Below are 12,258 nucleotides of genomic sequence, written 5' to 3' on the forward strand. Positions count from 1 at the left end.
TGTCTGGCACATAACAGATGCTGCTGATCAAAATTGGCTGACTGGTTGATTAGCTGATAGAAAGAATGTGTGAGAAAATGAACCTGTAAATGACTTTTAAAAAATCACGAGGAAAGGAAGCAGGAAAGCGAAACTTTCTAATGGGGATAAGTGTTTAAGCTGGGAACTGGAAGAAAGACAAAGGCTAAGAAGCTATTAGACTTGACTTAATGGGGGCCTCTGGTGTCCTTGGGGGTGGCCCCTGGGTGGAGAGGTGGGAGATAAGGCACCTGAGGCAAGAACAGGAGGTAATGTAGATTGTTCTTTTAACAAATGAAGTTGTTTTGGGAAGAGCATGTTATGGCTACTGCAGGTGGTCTGGGAGGGACCTGTGTTGCTCTGGACGCTTGAGGAAGGGCCCAGGAGAGCCCCCAGTAAGTGGCCTGTGGGATAGACAGGAGGCAGTCTGTCTCAGTGAACAGGTGATGTTTAAAGGATGCAGGCAGCATCTTGCCTTTCTGGCTAAGATACAGCCCCCAAGCATGGATGCTCTTCTCTCTCCTCCATCACCAAGAGCATGTTGGAGATTGGAGGAAGAGGACACAGAGTGGTTTTTCTGGCCCACCAGCCTCCTTGCACCTGTAGAGCCCTGCCCGGCATTTAAGGGTGTGTTTTCATGGTGCCCTTGGTCGCCATGGCGACAGCAGCCTTCCAGTCCAAGGGAGATGGATGGTGTTTAAATCATTATTAGCCAAGGTACCAATGTGTTTTCCAGGCAGTAAATAATAGCTCCTAATGCTGGTGGAAGCTTGGCTGGGCACTGCATGGAATATTTATGTCATTTGGACTATTCTGGGGATTTGTTTTCATTTTTGTGGTCTTCACGGTGGAGCTATGTAAAAATCAATAGCATTGACTCTCCCACTAATCTTAATTCACCGTGAAATAGGCTTAACACCAGACTCCCCTTCCAATGATTTTTCTTTTTTAGATGTCCTGTGGACAAGGACTTGAATTGGGCTCAGCCGTCTTCATGCGTGTCATTGTTCTTCAAGTCTCTTGCTTGCTCCAGGCCCAGCTTCCCTGTCCCTGTGCAGATCTTGGTTCTTTCTTAGAGGTGCAGTTCTTCTTAGGCTGAAGCTCCCTGGGTGCTCACTCTTCTTGCTGTAAGGAATTTACTCACAGAGCACACTGTAGGTCCAGAGTCCTTGGAGCAACAGGACAGCCCATTCCCCTTTCAAAGCCCAGCTCCAGGAGGACCTCCCTAGGAACACCACTGCTACCTGAGTTGCCTCCACGTGTCCCTAAGCTCCCATTGCCATCCACCGAATGGTCTGTGGTCACGTCTGTCACTGTCTGGGGCTGGCTCATTCACCAGCATAATCTCCGAGGCCAGCCCAGCAGCTGGCACCCAGGGGGGCTTACAAAACAGCTGGTGAATTGAACTGGACAGAAAGCCCTTCACACTCAGATGGAGAGGCTCGGGCAAGAACAGAGCCTGTTTGCACCAAAAGCCCATTGTAGACTCATGGGAGTATGTCCTGTTCTGTTCCGTTCATTCCTGCTGGGTTATTGGGGTTTGAGTGTGCTCATTCACCAACTGTTTACAGCCTTCATGGGCCTCTGCAAGAAGCAGTCAGAACCGCAGAGATACGGCTCAGTACAGGAAAGGCAGGCGCAGGAGAGGGCAGAATGAGGAAAGAGCTCAGTAGAGAGAGGAGGCTCTGAGAGGTGTTGACTAAGGGCCACTGTGCCCGCTGTGGTGGAGATGCTAGTTCCCGAGGGAGGTGGGAACTCAGCCATGTTCCATGGACTTCAGAACCTGCTTTATTATTGTTCCCACTTCACAGAGGAGAATATCAAGCCCTTGAAATACATAGAGCTTGCCCCAGATCAGTCACAGACGTAGACAGAGCCAGAAGTTAGTTTTTGTACTTAGTTTTCCCAGAAAAGTGAAAATGTTGGTGGCTCAGTTGTATCCAATTCTTTCCAACCCCATGGACTCTAACCCGCCAGGCTCCTCTGTCCATGGGATTCTCCAGGTAAGAATACTGGAGTAGGTAGCCATTCCCTTCTCCAGAGGATCTTCCCAACCCAGGGATCAGACCTGGAACTCCCGCATTGCAGTGGCGTCTTTACCATCTGAGCCACCAGGGAATTCACCATGTGGGGGGATGCCCTGATCCCGTACCTGTGTGCCATGTCAGCCAGTGTGCTGCAGACTGGGGAAGGCGCCTTGCCTTCCTGCCTGGGTGGCTTCATGCTGAGTCCTGGAAGACACAGTCACTGAACTGGCCTTGAAGGCTGGCAAGGTTTTGATGAGTTCAGAAGGGGAACAGGACCTTCCAGGTAAAGGGAATGACAGAAGGAGAGGCTTACATGTGGGAAAGTGCAGGGTTTGTTCAAGAAGCACAGGGAGACCTGGTGTGAGATGAGGCTACACTTGAACTCCCTTTGGGTCTAGGTAGTGGCTGAGTGTCAGGCTTTGGAGCTGGGTGGATCTGAACTTGAATCCTACCTTTTTCTAGCTGGGCAACGGTGGGCCAAATACTCAAATCTGGGTGCCTCCATTTCCACCTCTGTAATGATGACACTAGTTTCCATCTTTGAGAATAAGTAATGCGTGTAGTTGTCATTCAGTTGCTCAGTTGTGTCCAACTCTTTGCGACACCATGAACTGCAACACTCTAGGCTTCCCTACCCTTCATTGTCTCCCAAAGTTTGCTTCTATTCATGTCCATTGAGTCAGTGATGCTATCTAACTATCTCATCCTCCGCAACCCCCTTCTCCTTTTGCCTTCAGTCTTTCCCAGCCTAAGGGTCTTTTCCAGTGAGCTGGCTCATCGCATCAGGTGGCCAATGTATTGGAGCTTCAGCATCAGTCCATTGAACATTCAGGACTGATTTTCTTTAGGATGGACTGGTTTGATCTTGCAGTCCAAGAGACTCTCAAGAGTCTTCTCCAGCACCACAGTTCAAAAGCATCAGTTCTTCAGCATTCAGCCTTCTCTCTGGTCCAGCTCTCAGACCCATACATGACTACTAGAAAAACCGAAGCTTTGACTATATAGACCTTCACTGGCAAAGTGATGTCTCTGTGTTTTAATATGCTGTCTATGTTTTTCATAACTTTCTTTCCAAGGAGCGAGCATCTTTTAATTTTATGGCTGTAGTCATCATCTGTGGTGATTTTAAAGTCCAAAAAAATAAAATCTGTCACTGCTTCCACTTTTTCCCCCATCTATTTGCCATGAAGTGATGGGACTGGATGCCATAATCTTAGTTTTCTAAATGTTGTGTTTTAATCGAGCTTTTCCCCTCTCTTCTTTCACCGTCATCAAGAGGTTCTTTAGTTCCTCTTCACTTCCTGCCATTAGAATGTAGAGCCAACAGTAATTATTTTTCCCATCATTGTATCTTTACTCGGTGTCTCCTGATCTTCTCTTTGTCCCCACCCAGCACTTTCCCTCTTGAGCCCTCTGCTTTCAACCAGGATGTCCCTGACTACACAATAATAAAGCCGTGGGATCTCAAGGTCAGAACGGGCCATGGGTGAAGGTGATCTTTTTGGTCCCAACCATCAGCCAGAAGTAAGAGTAACACTATTCACTGGTCTCCTAAGGTGTTAGGTTTTTTGCCCACAATATCCCAACCCTGAAGATGACATTAGATGTTGAGCGAATCCTTCTGTCTTGACCTCACCAGGGCTGGGAATGGCATTTTAGGGTCAGTATCTGAGAAGTCTCTGCAAGTTTCTTACCATAGGCTGCACCCAAGCAGCTTGGCTGCAGAGAACAGCATGTTCCCTTATGGAAATATTGCTACCCTGCTAAAGGACTGTCGGGCTTCCCTGGTGGCTCAGTGGTAAAGAATCTGACTGCAATGCAGGAGACTCTCGTTCAATCCCTGGGTTGGGAAGATCCCCTGAAGAGGAAAATGGCAACCCACTCCAGTATTCTTGCCTGGGAAATTGCATGGGCAGAGGAGCCTGGTGGGCTGTAGTCCATGGCATCGCAAAGAGTTGGACAGGACTGAGGGACTAAAGCACCACCACCAAAAGACTGTTACCTCCTTGAATAGTGAATACCTTCATTCTTTTCTTTTTAAAACATTATTTCCTGTACCTATTTAGGATGTGGTTACTCGAAGCAGAGGGAATGTTGTATTTCTTCATTTACTATTTCTGATAGACTGTTCTAAGAACATCTCTGAAACTGGTGAAGAGGAGAGGTGTGTCTCCGGTGACCTCCCTTTTCCGATGCTCATCCTCCTGGCATCTCGTTCCTGGAGATCGATAGCATCTTAGTGGCGCTTCTGCCAGACTGTTTGGCACCTGCTATAGCATTCTCTCATGGGAATTCAGGTAGGACTCTCTCAGAATCCCAATCTGGGGTAAGTCTGTTGGTGTTCAAAGCAGTGGTTCTCTTAGCATTGAATGTTCAATACTGTGCTTTCCAACCATATGGGATGTGCAGATATACCCCAGACACAGAGGCAAGCATGGCTGGAAGGAAACGGGGACAGGGGCTAGGCTACCACAGTGTTTCCCAGTCTGGGGTAGCTGCTAATGAGTTGCTGCCCAAAGTCAGGCAAGATGGACCCTTGAGGTTGAAGGACAGACAGAGGAGCACAAAGAAGTTGAAAGCAGGATGGTATTGTGTGGCCAGGTTTGAGGCAGAGAGCCCGGCACATGTGGTGGAGAAGGCAGACTTCTCATCACTGACTGACAGCTCTGTTCTGTTTAGTTCAGTCGCTCAGCCATGTCCGACTCTTTGCAACCCCATGACTGCAGCACTCCAGGCTTCCCTGTTCATCACCAATTCCCGGTGCTTGCTCAAACTCATGTCCATCAAGTCCGTGATGCCATCCAATCATCTCATCCTCTGTCGTCCCCTTCTCCTCCTGCCTTCAGTCTTTCCCAGTATCAGGGTCTTTTCCAATGAGTCAGTTCTTCGCAACAGGTGGCCAAAGTACTGGAGCTTCAGCATCAGTCCTTCCAATGAATATTCAGGACTGATTTCCTTTAGGATTGACTGGTTGGATCTCCCTGCAGTCCAAGGGATTATCAAGAGTCTTTTCCAACACCACAGTTCAAAAACATCAATTCTTCAGTGCTCAGCTTTTTTAATAGTCCAACTCTCACATCCATACATGACTACTGGAAAAAATCATAGCTTTGACTAGATAGACCTTTGTTGGCAAAGTAATGTCTCTGCTTTTTATTATGCTGTCTATGCTGGTCATGGCTTTTCTTCCAAGGAGCAAGCGTCTTTTAATTTCATGGCTGCAGTCACCATCTGCAGTGATTTTGGAGCCCAAGAAAATAAAGTTTGTCAGTGTTTCTATTGTTTCCACATCTATTTGCCATGAAGTGATGGGACCAGATGCCATGATCTTCGTTTTTTTAATGTTGAGTTTTAAGCCAGCTTTTTCAGTCTCCTCTTTCACTTTCATCAAGAGGCTCTTTAGTTCCTCTTAGCTTTCTACCATAAGGGTGGTGTCATCTGCATATCTGAGGTTATTGCTGTTTCTCCTGGCAGTCTTGATTCCAGCTTGTGCTTCATCCAGCCTGGCATTTTGCATGATGTACTCTGCATATAAGTTAAATAATCAGGGTGACAATATACAGCCTTGACATACTCCTTTCCCAATTTGGAACCAGTCTGTTGTTCCAGGTCTGGTTCTAACTGTTGCTTCTTGACCTGCATGCAGATTTCTCAGGAGGCAGGTCAGGTGGTCTGGTATTCCCATCTCTTGAAGAATTTTCCACAGTATGTTGTGATCCACACAGTCAAAGGCTTTGCCGTAATCATTAAAGCAGAAGTAGATGTTTTTCGGGAACTCTTGCTTTTTCGATGATCCAATGGATGTTGGCAATTTGATCTCTGGTTCCTCTGCCATTTCTAAATCCAGCTTGAACATCTGAAAGTTCTCAGTTCATGTACTGTTGAAGCCTAGCTTGGAAAATTTTGAGCATTATTTTGCTAGCATGTGAGATGAGTGCAATTGTGTAGTAATTTGAACATTCTTTGGCATTGCCTTTCTTTGGGACGGAATGAAAACTGATCTTTTCCAGTCCTGTGGTCACTGCTGAATTTTCCAAGTTTGCTAGCATATTGAGTACAGAATCTTAACAGCATCTTTCAGGATTTGAAATAGCTCAGCTGGAATTCCATCACATCCACTAGCTTTGTTCATTGTGATGCTTCCTAAGGCCCACTTGGCTTCAGACTCCAGGATTTCTGGCTCTATGTGAGTGATCACACCATTGTGGTTATCTGAATCATTAAGATCTTTTTTTTAATAGTTCTTCTGTGTATTCTTGCCACCTTTTCTTAATGTCTTCTGCTTCTGTTAGGTCCATACCATTTCTGTTCTTTATTGGGCCCACCTTTGCATGAAATGTTCCCTTGGTATCTCTAATTTTCTTGAAGCAATCTCTAGTCTTTCCCATTCTATTGTTTTCCTCTATTTCTTTGCATTGATCACTGAGGAAGGCTTTCTTATCTCTTCTCACTCTGTGACTGGGAACAAAGCAGTTCTCTCTCAAGCGTCTGTTTTTTCTTCATCTGCAAAATGAGGATAGAACTTATTCAAGTGGTATGCAGATCAGTTAGAGATCTTCTGCGACATATCTCAGGCACCGGGTTGGAGCTCAGTCAACTTCAGTGTCTCCCAAGCTGCAGGTAACTAGCTCGAGGAAGGTTCAGCCCAAGTCAGAATCAGGACCCCGGAGAGCTCCCAGGAGTCCTCCTGGTCCTTTGAAAAGGCTTGTGTTCTAGAAAACACTGTAGTTGCTAGGATAGACCTCAGCAATCGTCTGTCTTTCTCAGGGATGTGGGAAGGGCTCTTTCTCCTGGTGGTCTGCAGGGTGATTTTAGTGATGCATGAACCTGGATTAAAGAACATCACATCATGCCCATGTGTCTTAAGGCAAAAGGTGCAGTAAGCTTTTTAGCTATTTTAGTAACTCTGACACTTGCTAGTCTTGCTTTTGAACTGAGAACACAGTGCAGACTCAGAGCCTTTGGCTAGAATTTAATCACATTTTATCTTCATTGCATTTATTTTTGCTTTTACCTTCTGTTTGTGGTAAGAAATAAAGATTTTCAGTTTATGGTGAAAAAAATCACAGTTTTCGTATTATATACTATTTATTTAATGCAAGAGAGCATAAAGATGACACATGTATATAGCAAAAAAAAAAAAAAAATTGGGGAAGATGGTAAGAGTGATTGCACTTTAGATTAGTTTACCCTTGCCTCATTGTCTATGGTTAAATGCCAGTCCAGAGAGGGCGTGTAACTTGCCTACGCTGCCCTGCAAATTGTGTCTTCTGACCCTGTGGTCTTGGGTCCCTGCCTCTACACCACCCTTCCAGCTCAGTGCCTTTTGATTGATGCTTCTAGCTGACTCCATTGAAGGGACAGCCCTTCTGAACTTTCATGGCATTCTCAGTGATGACACAGTTCCCTCCCCGTCATGAAATAAATAGCAGTGTCCTGGAAGTAGGGAGAAAACACCCCACCATTCCAGTATTGGAATGCAAATGAGCAATTAGAGTCAATTAAAACAGGATACAGTATAATTACCACCAATTGTGCTAACCTTTATATTCAGTAGGACTTGACCTGCTGAAAAGAAATTAAACAATAGTTAAAAAAAAAAAAAAAAAAAACCTCTTTGTTAACCCAAGGGTGTGCTTTGGTCAGGAGTCTCCTTTCAGAGGCCCGAGTGGTCTGACAGCTGAGACCACCCCTTCCCCCACGCCCACCTCTCCAGGTCCACACCACTACTGACAGCGGCCAGGAACCGGCCGGCCGAAACAGTACCTTGTCAGTGACCTTATTTTTGTCCGTAACCAGATCCCGTATCATTTAGCATAATGCCTGAGCCCTGCTTGGCTTTTCCAGACGGATCCTAGGGCCTCGGACACAGTGAAACTAAACTCTGCACCTGAACGTCTTAGCCCTCCATCACTGAACTGGTCCATCTTTTAAAGCCATATCTACTGTGGTTTCGTTATTCTTGTGTGTGTGTGTGTGCACACGCGCGTGCTTAGTTGCTCAGTCAGTCGTCTGTGACTCTTTGCGACCCTGTGGACTGTAGCCTGCCAGGTTCCTCTGTCCATGGGATTCTCCAGGCAAGAGCAGTGGAGTGGGGTGCCGTGCCTTCCTCCGGGGCATCTTCCAGACCCAGGAATTGAACCCCCATCTACTGTGTCTCCTGCGTTGCAGCCAGATTCTTTACCTGCTCAGCCATCAGGGAAGCCATGAATGCTCCTTAAAATCCAATGCAACTTTCTGAACCCCATTTTATATGGATCTGGCATTTCCAGTAGACAAAGCACAGGAGCTGTTCTGAAGACCTACATTGAAACTCAGGGTTCAGGTATCAGCCTGCTGATTTGTCTCTCTCACAGATGTTTTTTGAGCTCGTTTTGTGAAACATAGGCTGGCCTGGGCACTGTGGATACAGCAGGGAAAGGAAAAGATGAAACTCCCCTTTTTTTGTGGAACTTGCATTTTAGAAATCTTAAACTGACACGACAGTAAGATAAACAGCTGACAGAGAAGAACTCTAGTGCTGGGAGGATGCAGGCGTGAGTGGGGGTGGATGTGGGTTGGGTGGGGGTTGGGGAGGACAGGGCGCACGGCGTGGTTTCTAGTGAATCAGGCAGCCCCTGACGTGAGACCAAGGAACTTCAAACCCACCGCTGGGGCCACCCTGCCTAACGTGGACAGTAATGGGACCAGGATATCACAGCTGGAAGGCAGGGCCCCTGCCTTTGAGGGGCCCTCAGAGCTGTGGGGAGTCGGGCATACCCAGGACTGACGCCGTGGGTGGCCCAGGAGCTGGGGGTGGATGTTCGGACAAAGGGAGGCATGAAAAGGCAGGGAGGCCTGCAGGAGGCCTGGCCTGCGCCCCAGCAGCGAGGGGCCTGGCACAGCTGAGAGCAAAGTGGCTGTGGGGGGAGGCGGTGGAGACTGGTTGAGCCGCACGGCAAGTGGGGGCTGTGCCAGGACTGGAGCGCGGGGTCCCTGACTCAGAGCCCAGCTCTCGGCTCTGTATCCCACAGCCTGGGTTGTGTGCCTGGGGGTTGGACTCAGGGGAGCAGGAAGACACATGCCAGAGTCTTCTTTGTAAACCTCGGGCCACGGAATGGGGCTGTCACATGGCTGAGAAGAAGGGTGATGGAGGGCCCCGATGACAGGGATGAAGACGGGGCTGTAGTTTCAGAATACAGTTGGAGGTCAGGTTGGCAGGACCTGATGCTACTCCTGGGATGTGGAGGAAGCAGAGGGAAGTGACAAGGCTGACTCCAGCCTGAGCACCAGGGGACAACCTGGAGGGGCCTACACGTCCCGGGGGACCAGATCTGTGCTTGCATCCACATCATCAGCTGGTTCCATACCTTCCCCACCCGACTGGCCTCTCCCGTTCTCCCGAACCTCAGAGACCCAGCTTCAGCCTCACTGACTTGGCCAGGAGAAGGCCAGAGCCCTTCCTGAGACCCTCCAACCTGTCTCTCTAGCCTCTGGCCCTGGTTTTGTGCTGCTGCGGTGGGCTCGTGACCCCAGGTTCTTCATCCATGTGCGCACATCCAGCAGTTGTTTCCTTGAGCACAAGACCTGGTCTCAGCACTCTGGGGGCCAGAACTAAGGATCCGCAGTGGAAGACAAAGGCATGAGTGAAAAGTGGGCTAGAGCAAGGGGAGCAGATAGCAGTCTTGTCCCAGCCGGGAGCGGTGCTGCCTAGAGTCCCTTGCAGAGGGTTTGGGGCTGCATCCGGGCTTAGCTGCGGAGGAAGGTGGTCCATTAGTGATATCTGGCATGGACCCGGGAAAGGTGTGGCCGCGTGTGAGCCATTGACAGGCGTGCTCTCGATGACATGATCTGTATTGTTTGGACAGCCTGTAGCTACTCTTGGGAGAAATTGAAGGTGATGTTCACGTATCTGGGGTGGCTGAGGGGAGAGACAGACTGGGACGGCCTTTTAGGAGAGCTGGGTCAGCACTGCATCTCACCTTCATAGCACTCTCCACTTGCGTCCATTACGTAATGGTGCCCCTGAACCACCTTTTGTACCCTGACTCTGGGCTCTCAAACATTGGCTTACAAAAGGGATTGTTCTCGCCAGTGCCTGCCAGCCAGCGGTTTCCTTCTGGCAGCCTGACTCGTTGTCCACACCGTGGTCTTTGGGCACTGTACCTGAATGTTTTATTTCCCTTATGGTTTTACAAAATGAATGTTGAAAAGGAGGGTGTGGGTACCAGTGGAGGGAGTAGAGTTCTCCTAAATGTCGTGTGGAAGCAGAGCATCCATTTAGGACTCTGAACATTGGAATTGCTTCAGAGTAATGATCAGCCACTTCATAAATCGTGCCCCTGTGCTGACTGTCTGCTCTGTGTACTTCCAGGACACTGCAGACGTGTGTGCGGCCGGGTTATATGTGACACCTAATGACACACCATTGGCCCAGTCCACTCACTACAGACCAGGCAGAGAATAAGCAGAATGTCAAGTCACACCAAGATGGTCCCACAGATTGAAGGACAAATGTCTATGATTTTCCTTTGTTCATACGTTTCACATAGTAACACTTTTTCCCCCCTGATTTAGTGAGCATTGAGAGTTAAACTCCAGAAATATCATTAATCAGGTCCTAGGCATTCTGGATAATTAATCTTCCACCATATAGCAGAAGCAGAAGTGCAAACTATACAATGAAAGCAATAGAGTTTAGCCTTCCCAGCTTCATAGACATAAGCTAGTTGACTAGGGGGCCTTCATTTTGAAGGCAGGAGATTCAAGCTTTAACCTGAAATGCTGAAGATCTACGATAGGTAGATTGTGCTAAGGGAGGTGGAGATTCTATAGCACTCTTAGCTCTCACTCTTAGCAACACTTTTTGCTGATTGGTCTCCAATTTATTATTAATATTACTATTATGTATGTAGTGTGTATACAGCCCTATGACTAGCCCACCAGACTCCTCTGTCCGTGGGATTTTTCAGGCAAGAATACTGTAGGGGGTTGCCATTCCCTTCTCCAGGGTATCTTTCTGACCCAGGGATCAAACCTGTGTCTCCTGTGTGTCTCCTGCATTGGAAGGCCGATTCTTTACCCCTAGTGCAACCTGGAGTGTTTTATTATACTACTAATAATGACTGCCGGTCTCTCGTTATATATTTAACTTGCGTTTACCTTCTCTGGATTACATTTGTGATGGCAAGAGATTGTTCACATTGATTACATGGCGTGTGGATTGAACACGGATGCCAGAATCTGCGGGGCAGGACTGTGGGTGGCCTGAGGGTGGCGTGGTCACCGCAGGCTGGGGACAGTGTCTGGAAGAGGTTATCCAGCCTTCCAGGTTGTCTCAGTGGCGGGACCCATGAACACCACCCCCGGGTGGTTCTTATTTTTTTATTTTTGAGGACTGAGTTAAAATTACCAATCAAATGACTCGACTTCTCTGAGAGTCACATCTCTAAAAATGGGGGAAATAACACTGAATTTGCATTGCTGTCATGAGAGTCACATACACAGCCCAATGGTTGATCACATGACCTTGAAGTCATGACCTTTACCACAGGCCTCCTTCTAAATCCACATCAGCTATTCCTAGCTGGGCCATCCTGAGTTAGCATCTAGGATGCTAGATATCTTCTTCATATCTAGTAAGAGGATAATCATACCTATCTGAAGAATGAATGACTGGCGTGTGGAAGTGGTGAATAAACATAGCCATTTCTGCCGTCATGTGTAAAGTGTCCAGCATGCAGTAGGATTTTACTTCTTCCTTCTTCCTTTTCTCCAAGTTTCCTGTGTCCTGAAACTCCTCTTCATCCTTTATGGGTCAACAGCTGGATCACCTCCCAGAAGAAGCCCTCCCTGCCTGTCCCTGAGGTTAGCTACTCGCTTCTCTGTGCTCCACCATCCTCTGTGTTCCCCCAGTTACACAGTGGATGCTGTATCTACCTACGTACACGTCTGTATTTTCTTTTTTTTACCAGTGGGGAAGCCTCTTGAACAGAAACCCGCATTCTGTGACCACCCCCCACTTAATCCAGAAGTCTAGCTCAGTGCTCCGTTCATAGGAGTGTTGGGGGTGGGTGTGAGTGAGTAGAGGGATGAGTAAGTAAATATTGTAAATAAATGAGTAGCGTGAAGGCCTGAGCCACTGGTAGAAGAAACCCTGCCTTGCAAAGGGGTGAGAGGCTCCAGAGTGATGGAGGGATTAAGATCATACGTAGGTCCTTTACCTGAGGAATCG

General features: G+C 47.8%; 1 protein-coding gene across 1 annotated transcript in view; it reads left to right on the plus strand.

The window, feature by feature from the left end:
• Positions 1-12,258, plus strand: part of SLC6A11 (solute carrier family 6 member 11) — a 125,205-nt gene that overhangs the window by 48,823 nt on the left and 64,124 nt on the right. The window lies entirely within an intron of this gene.

This window comes from Bos javanicus, chromosome 22 (genome assembly GCF_032452875.1).
Source record: "Bos javanicus breed banteng chromosome 22, ARS-OSU_banteng_1.0, whole genome shotgun sequence".
Classification (NCBI taxonomy): Eukaryota; Metazoa; Chordata; class Mammalia; order Artiodactyla; family Bovidae; genus Bos; species Bos javanicus.